Raw genomic sequence first — 7260 nt, 5'->3', positions numbered from 1 at the left:
GATTAAATATTTTTATATTTTTTAAAAATATATATTTAGATATATATAATATATAATATAATATAGGTATGATAGCCCAATCCCAACTAATACTTCAACTCAAAAGCCCAACTAATACTAAACTACCCAAAAGTCCAAGCCAACTCCCAAGCCCAAACCTAAAAACCCTACACTATCACTTTTCTTTTCTTTTTGTTATTTGGCAGCCTCTTCACATCTTCACAAGCAGAATAGACCAAGCCCCCTCAGCCCTCACATCTACCATTCTTCAGCAATCAGCGAGCAGCCTCGTTCTTCATGTTCTTCAACGTTTGACGAGCCATTCATGAGTAGAAACAAGTTGCATTCTCGGTTCTTCCTATTCAAAGTCTATCCATCTTCTTTAGTCGTTCCCTCATGTTCTTCGTTCAAGCTATTGTTGGCCTATCGCTTCTTCAGCCTACCATTCAAGACTCGAACAAGCTGCTGTTCAAGACTCAATCATTGTAGGTAACAAACTATATTCTTAATCAGATCTTTGTTTGTTGAAACTATATATTTGTTAAAATGTTTGTTAAACTCATATCCTTGTTTGTTAAAATGATGAAATTATTTGTTGTTAATATGTTTGGAATTTGTACTGTATTTTTAAGTTTGTTACATTGGTGGTGTTTGTTAAGAATTCAATTATTGTAAGTTTATTAATTCTATAAAATTGAATACTAAAACAATAAAAAGAAATTCTAGGAATTTGAAAGTATATGGTGAATTTAGATAAATGATAGCTCTAAAAAAGAGCTATTATTCCTAGCTTAGTTCGGGCTCGTTGTTGGATTTTATTTGTTTATTTTCCTATTTTATAGGTACGAAGCAACCATGAGTGGAATTGACGATTTGAAGCTGAACTGGGTTAATTTAGAGCAATTTAGAGTTGATTTGAGCATCCAGGCTTCAAAGAAGTTGAAAAGACCAAAATGCCCCTGTTAGAGCATCGCAATGCTCAAGATTTTCCTTGGTTCAACGCTTGCCTGACGCTGAAAGGTAGTAGCTTGATGTGCAGGGTGAAGGAACTCTTATTCAAGAGTACCTACGAGCAGAAGCAGATCTTTCCAATTCATTGTGACAGAATTTCCACATATACAATTAAACGTACTAATATGCATTCATAATGCTAAATTATTGACATGCTCAAAAGAAGAATAAATAAGAGATCGAGAGATCATACCAGTTGAAGACTTATTCTTCACAACAATTCTTGCTTTTTCTGAGATGGCAAGCTATAGCTCAGCAAAACCCAATCGTCTACCTCAAACAGTCTTCACACGAACAGAAGAAAATGAGGATGACACCACCATTTAGAGCCCTCAGTATTCTTGGAGTGAGAATTCAAAGTGTGGGCTTTGTTTGGATTTGGTAGAGGGAAGGAGGAAGGGAGATCGTATACAACGATCAAGCAAGTGGGAGATAGGCTCGTCTATCATATAGATAAAATGCTTGATCGTTTAAGTGAAATATACGATAGTGTAGGAAAAGGTAAGCGATCGTCTAAACAATCGTGTAGAAAAAACTAAGCGATCGTCTATACAATCATTTAGTAAATATCGGGAGCTAAACGATCGTTTAGGAAAAGGTAAACGATCGTTTAGTAAATAGCGTACGCAGGTGTAATCGTTAAGTGATCGCTCAGCACTATCGTATAGGTAAACGATCGTTTAAGCACTATCGTATAGGCACAAGTTTTTCTAAGTGATGACATTCTTCAACACAATGTCCGCGCATTCCATGCTTAACACACCGTGAGCTATTTAAGCATCTCAAAGTGGTTTTTCAACTTATTCATCCATTATGAAAATAGAAGAAATTCCGTCCTATTACCCCTTTAACTGTCCAATTAATAGACAATGAATATCATCATATCATATTCATAATTTATGAATTAATATCATATATTAATCATAGTATTTTTCTCCACTAGATATAAATCATATTTATAACCAATTTCCTCCAAATTAATGTATCTCATACATAAAGTTAATTATATCATATATAATTAACTAGTTCAATTATATCATATATAATCGAACTCCCTCTTGTCCATTTGAACATTTCAAATTGATCCAAAAACTGGCTCTCAACTTGTATCCAAGCTACCAAGGGGACCTTATGGATCTCTGGCTCAAAGCTCCAATGGTACGTGAATAGCGGACTAAACTCTTTAGCTACGATATTCACCATCCATTAATTGTGAGGCATTCCACTAAAGATCGACAATTGAACTCTTCTTACCATAAATATATTTCTATGTCCATTGGATATAACCAGTCATCAGTACGATGACCCTTCACAGATGCTCGTAATGACAACAGGCCAATTTACCATTTTGCCCCTGTAGTTACATGTTACTCCTTAAGTACCACTGATCCCTCTAATGAACAACACAACATAGTCCTACTATGTGTGAACACCTCTCGAGCCATGAGAAGGTGTGTGGCGCTACATCGTTCAAGCCTCGGGATCAGCCCTTAAGAGAGCGATCTATCTACTTACCCCTACTTCGGAGAAGGGGTGAACTCCATCTTGTGAAGTTGAGTTCTCAGGTCCCAAATCAGACGAATCCCCAAAGTGGTAGGTTTGAGTCGACGCTCTGGCCACTCGCACCCATGCAAATCAAAGGACCGCCTCAATGGCAAGAGTTTCCAACTCACTCAAGATTGAAGTCATGTTACCTATAGTCATTCTAGTAAAGTAAAGTCTCAGTCATGAACCAAGTTATATGACGAGACATTAACACTTCAAGGTCAGGTCTTATACAAACTCTTTGTATAGGACGCCCCCACTCGCATGTCCCCTACACGAATGATCAGGATCAGACCATCTATGACAAGTCACAACACTTGTAACAATTCCACAAAGTGGGCCTCGTCCGTAGTGTTACCAGGATAAGGTTTTCCTCCTATATCCATATACTACAGACCATTTTGGTTATCACTTAAGACATGATCCACTTGTGTGTCACTACATACATGCTTAAGTTACATAAAGACAACCAAGGATGTTAAGTTTATTGGTTTGTGGTAAAATAAAAAACATCTAAATGTGCAAAGTCAATAAGTGAAGTAAATATCATATATATTATACATCACAAGCATTCTTACAAAGTTGTTTACAAACTACAGGACACGAGACTTTAGGGCACAAACACAACACAGGGGAGTGTTACAACACTACTTCTAACATCACGATGCTTCGAGTGTGGCAAGAATGTCAGTGTTGCAAAGGTTCTCTCTAACGCTCATGGCTTATTTGCTGAGCGATGTAGTTGCGTAGTTTTCTCTAAATACCTCCTTTCATCTTTAGGTTAAAACATGCTAAATTTTAGGGCCGAATTTGATGGAGGTCGAAGTTAACCTTCATTCTTCTTCCTTTCCCTTTAGAATTTAGTATTTTTAGGTTGATTTTTCTTTTTTCTTTGTGTTGTAATCGATGGATTAGATGTGTATCTCGGATTTGTCTATGAATTAAAAGGTAAATTCTATCTAATTTTCTTTGAACAAGAGCCCTATGTCTAATTTCTTGAATTTTCTGTAATTAAATTGTGATGTTTTTCAATTCTATGTTTTTCTTTGAATCTTGATGAATTTAGATTTGCATTTGTGTGTTGGACTGACGACCCTATCATGATTGCATATCTCTGCTAGTTAATTTCGAGCTCGCACGTTTCCTCGTAGTTTGTCTATACTTGATTTTACTTGGTAGCAATGGTTGAATGTGTATGCTTGAGATTTATAGGCTGTCTTTGAGTTTGACATTGCATGTTTAATCCAGATTCAAAGAATAAATTGGTTAATTGAATATGGTTTTTCCTGAATTTTAATCGACGTGATTGAATCTTTATTCTTAATGCATATGTTTTTCTAATTTTATATGATCGTTAAGAACCCAGTAGAATTGAAAGCATATATTTTAATTAGGGCATGGTCTTTCTTACCTTAATTAATAATTAGGACGCTTGATTGATTTTGATTTAATTGATTGTCGGCCTTTGTAGAGATTAGTTAAGTCGAATCGATTTGGTAGTCGTACATGCATAGAATTGAACGTTCGTTTATTTATTGATTTCCATGATAGAAATTGCATAGAAATCTCTCTTTTGCTCTAGAAATTAGATAGACTCATATTCTAGATTACATCTACCCTTTTATTTTAATTTCTCACATTTTATCTCTTCCACACTAAAATCCCCCTTATTCACTGTTCTAGTTAGAAAATTAACTTAACAAAACAAATCGCACTTCCCTACGGATCCACTCGGACTTACCACTATTGCTATATCTTTGTAGTGACAGGAGGTTCGGTGTTTTACAAATTTTCTTTTGACTCGTAGTCCTTTTCGGGAATTAAACGACACCACAAAAGACTAAAACGATAGACTTTAAAATTAGGTCCGAAAACATTGATGTTAAAGGTTGAGCTTTAGTTCCACAAGGGCAAAATTGTGTGTCTAGCCAAGCTTCCATCAGGGTTTTCTCAGAGTACTTGCATTATATTATTGCATCTACATTAAATTTTAGCCATAGGAATTAAATTAAATTACATTATTGGTTAAAAAATCAAAAGGATGAGTATATATATATATATATATATTTTGGATATGTCACTTTACCAGAAAACCATTTTTTTTGTTTTTTTATTTGAAAATTATGTTTGTTTCTTTATAATTTTTACTATGATTTCCTTAAAGATTGATTAATATGAATTGTTAATCCAATACTATAAATAAAGCTAATTATTTTTCCTTTCAAAACCGAGCTTAGATTGGGCTAAAGAGTTCATTAGTTAGATTTTGAATGCTAGAAGGTATTATTCTCAACCCTATATTTTAAAAAATTAGAATTATGTTTGTTGTTTGGTGACTGTTTGTGTTTATTGTTTTTAGTTTTAGAAAATTAAGTCTAAGTCTAAAGAGAGTTTTTATATTAAATCTTTACTTTATTTTGTATAACTTGCTAGGTCCCAAAAGATAATGTCTTTCATTACCTTCTACAAATAAAGATTTTCTAAGTCTAATTTCTAAGTCCAAATCCAACCCCAAATTCAACCCAAATTTAACTCCATGTTCCTCAAAATAACGTTAGTTTAAATGTTGATAATTGTGCTATTCTTAATGAGGACACTGAGAAGGGATCTTTAAAGAGGAGATTGACAATGGTTGTTTGGAACCATTTTAAGATGCAAACAATAAATGGAGTAGACAAGGCGGTTTGTAACTATTGCAAACAAAAATTAGGGGGTGAAAGTAAAAATGGAACCAAACATTTATATGACTATATCAAGAGATGTCCATATAAACGAAAAAATGACATACAACAATCCCTATTGAATCCTAACAGAGAGAGAAGAACAATAAATTGGATTTATACAACTTTGATCAGGAAGCTGCAAAAAGAGAATTAGTTAGAATGATAATCAAACATGAATATACTCTCCCAATAGTTGAGCATGAAGGTTTTAGGAAATTTTGTAATGTCATCCAACTATTATTTAAGATGGTGTCAAGAAACACAATAAAGAAGGAGATCTTGAAAATTTACGAGACTGAAAAGTTGAAAACCATGACATTGTTGAATAAGATCAATGGAAAAATTGCCCTTACAACAAATATTTGAAATTTCTACCACCGAACAAAAGGTTGTATGACTATTACTGTACATTTTGTTGATGATCGCTGGGTTTTGTAAAACAAAATAATCAGGTTTATATATGTCCCTTCTCTACATACTTCTTTTTCATGAAGAAATAATGGAATGTCTGTTAGACTAGAATATTGATAGAAAATTGTCATCTATAAATGTAGATAATTATAGTACAAATAACTCCATGGTTAATATGTTTGTTGATAGTCTGACTGGAAACTTAATCTTGGATGGGAGTTTATTTCATATGAGGCGTTGTGCTCATATTATAAATTTAATTGTGAAATATGGGTTGACAGTAATAGGAGATGAGATTGAAATAGTTTGGAGTGATGTGTGTTTTTGGGTGTATACAAAAAAAAAAAAAAAAAAAAAATTTGAGGAAACTGCTCTTCAGTTGAATGTATATGATGGTAGGATGTTAAGTCTAATTGTTGTACTAGGTGAAATTCTACATATTTTACGTTGGCTATTGCATTGAAGTACAAAGCTATTTTTTATCGATTAAAACAACGAGAACCAAAGTATACGTGTTTGACTTTTGGATCAAGATTGAGTATTAGCAAAAGAGATATGTGAGAAACTGAAAATATTTCATCACGTGACCGAAATATTTTCTGCATCCAAATATCTTGTTGCTAATTTTTTTCCCAAAAATTTGTAAACTGAAATTGACTATTTTTGAGTGGACGAGTTCTAGCTTTTAAGAGATAAGAGACATGACTTCAAATATGATTCCAAAGTTTGATAAGTATTAGAAGAAAATTCATAGGGTAATGACCATAGCTACAGTTTTAGATCCACGTCACAAATTGAAATTGATTGAGATTTACTTCCCTAAAATTTATGGAGATACTTTTTTCTTGAGATGGAAAATATTAAAAAGTTTTGTTCAAATTTGGAAAAAGATTATCAGTTGAAGCATGAAAGTGAAGGTGATGATTCTCGCTCTAAAAATTTAGATGGAACATAGCAGAATATAGAATTTGATGATTTTCATGATTTTGACTTGTTTGTATCAAATTCCAACAAGATGAATCAGAAGCAATAGTTTGATACATATTTGGATGAACTTGTCTTACCCCAACATGGGAACGAATGTGAAATATTATAAAGTATTTAAGGTCTCATAGCTCAATTGGTTAGAGTGTTGGTCTTATGAGCCGAAGGTTGCGGGTTCGAGCCCCGCTGAGACCATTTAGTTTTTTAAAGTGTTTTATTATTCTCATTATTGTCCAAAAAAAAAAATGGTTTTGTTTTTATTTTTTTTGATATTCGAGGTTGAATTAAATCGCATATTTGAGACTGAGTCGCATCGATGCCGTTCGCGAGGGACGTCGTGTATGTGGATCTGCCAAGTTTAATTCTGGTGTAAGTAATCTTACAACTGAAACTGCCTTCATACTAGACGATAATAATAGGATTAATTTGGATGGTTCGAAGACTGTATGAATCACGATGCCTATTTAGAGAGGATATACGAGCACGTGATAAATGCGTTTGAAACGGGGCTCGAACCCGCAACCTTCGGCTCATAAGACCAACACTCTAACCAATTGAGCTATGAGACCATTTAGTTTTTTAAAGT

General features: G+C 33.7%; 1 non-coding gene across 1 annotated transcript; it reads left to right on the top strand.

Annotated features, from left to right (window-relative positions):
* Window positions 1-6795: 6795 nt before the first annotated feature.
* TRNAI-UAU (transfer RNA isoleucine (anticodon UAU)) lies at window positions 6796-6869 on the top strand. Its single transcript has one exon. It is a non-coding gene; the product is annotated as a tRNA-Ile (tRNA).
* Window positions 6870-7260: the final 391 nt, after the last annotated feature.

The sequence above is a fragment of the Benincasa hispida genome, chromosome 7 (genome assembly GCF_027475165.1).
Source record: "Benincasa hispida cultivar pf3 chromosome 7, pf3_genome.v1.1, whole genome shotgun sequence".
NCBI classification, from domain to species: Eukaryota; Viridiplantae; Streptophyta; class Magnoliopsida; order Cucurbitales; family Cucurbitaceae; genus Benincasa; species Benincasa hispida.
This window is presented reverse-complemented; position numbering and strand designations above follow the sequence as displayed.